Source organism: Triticum dicoccoides, chromosome 4B (assembly GCF_002162155.2).
Source record: "Triticum dicoccoides isolate Atlit2015 ecotype Zavitan chromosome 4B, WEW_v2.0, whole genome shotgun sequence".
Lineage (NCBI taxonomy): Eukaryota > Viridiplantae > Streptophyta > Magnoliopsida > Poales > Poaceae > Triticum > Triticum dicoccoides.
The window spans coordinates 204,663,832-204,665,848 of NC_041387.1; positions in this window are offsets into that span (position 1 = coordinate 204,663,832).

Consider the following 2,017-nt stretch of genomic DNA (forward strand, 5'->3'; position numbering starts at 1 on the left):
TAGCACCTGTCGACCAGGCATGAAAAAGCGTAGCACCTGTCGGTCAGGCATGATTTGACATCACCCCCGAAGCTCCGTGCAAGACGAAGCCGCTCCACCTCTTGCCTCTGACATCCAGCGCTGCTTCGCAAAGGATGCTCCCAAGAGAGAAATGACACCGCAGTGCCGCCATCGTCCGATCTGGAACACCAGATCCTAGGGTTTCCTTCGGAGCAGCACGAGTGGGTCGACAATAGTTACACGATGATGCCTTCATCAAGGTAATGGAGAGAACGCCGCCATCGCCTGTCGTCGGCTCGGTTTTCACCGGCAACCATGTCTCCCCTACTTGCAGCCGGGACAAGATGATGGATCTCTAGATACGATCACCAAGCCTCTGGTCGGCCATCTCGGGAAGAAGATGACCACCACGTGCAGCAGTCTCACCACGCTGGGCACGCGACGCCGTCGGCACCCCCATGGTGCCTAAAGGCCGACAAGCCAAGACGAATCCCATGCCTCGCCAGCCGCCATGGCCCAGACCCCGGCACCACCAGATCCAGATCGGACCGGGGTCCGGGGCCCCAAGCCGCAACCGATGCGGAGGCAGCACCACTGGACGGCGCCTAGCCCTCCAGCCCGCCGCCGAATCCTCGCCGGAGCTCCGCCGCGCCACGCCGCCAAGCCGCCGCCGGAAACTCGCGCCGCCGCCAGAGAAGCCACAGTCGCCGCGCGTTGGAGAGGCCTCAAGCCGCAGCTGCACCGCCGCCAGGCAGAGCCGCCGCCACCCAGCACGCCCTCCGCCGCGCCGCTAGGCCTCGCCCAGCCCAGCGTCGTCCCGCGCTGCGCCGTCCCGCTCCGGACGCCAACCGCGAGAAGAGGGGCAAGATCCCCGCCGCCACCAAAGCAGGCCGGTCTTTGCCCGGTTGCGCTGTGCGGTGGTGGCGGGGGGAGAGAGATCGACGGGGGGGACGAGGGGCGGCGACTAGGGTTTCCCCCGAGGACGCTCGCGGTAGCAACTCGGGGGTTGGGGAGGCAATGCAACGCGGTTCAATCCTACACATGTAAAGACAAGGACAGATACTACGGAAGGATCGAGAAGATCTGGGAGCTGAGCTACGCTGGAGAGAAGGTCCCGATGTTCTGTGTCAGATGGGCCAAGAGCGTCCTTAAAGAAGACCGGTATTTCACCACCATGGTTATACCCGAAGCCAAATCCAAGACCGCAGGTGCAAACGTCACCGCGAAAAATGAGCAATGGGTACTGGCTTCCCAAGTGGACCAATGCTTCTTCATTACCAACCCGCCAAAGCCCAGTCGTGTTGTCGTGAGGAGAGGCAAAAGGAAGATCATCGGAATGGATGGAGTCGCCAATGACCAAGACTTCGACAAGTACGGCGACGCGAAGATGGAACACGATGACGACGATGAAGTACCAGCATACACCACAAGAAGAAGCAGGACCACCCTACCTAAAGGACGTTCGTTCAAGAGAAGAACTCCATTTGCGAAAAATAAGGGCAAGAAGATTGTGAACAGATAGCTAGCTAAGATCGATTGTATTTAGATTGTAGCCTTCATTTCTTGAATGTATTTCGACATATTGAAATGATATTTCTTATATTCTAGTTTCCTCATGAATATTTTTTTATGTTTATTATGGTATTGAATTTCTAACTCACAAAAAGTATTGAATTTGTTAATATTTTTTGAACTCATGAATATTTATAAATTTCACGGGCACTTTTTGAATTCATGATTATTTTTTCAAATTTGATGATATTTTTTCATATTCATAAATGTTTTACCAATTCACAAATGAGTGCAACTAAAAATCCAAAAAACATATTGATGATATTTTTAAATAACAAATTTGATGATATTTTCAAATAATAAATTTGAAGATATTTTTTCATATTCATAAATATTTTCAAATAACAAATTTGATCATATTTTTTCACATTCATAAATGTTTTCAAATTTGATCGTCATTTTCTAAAAAATTATTAGATGCAACTAAAAATAATAAAAGAAAAGT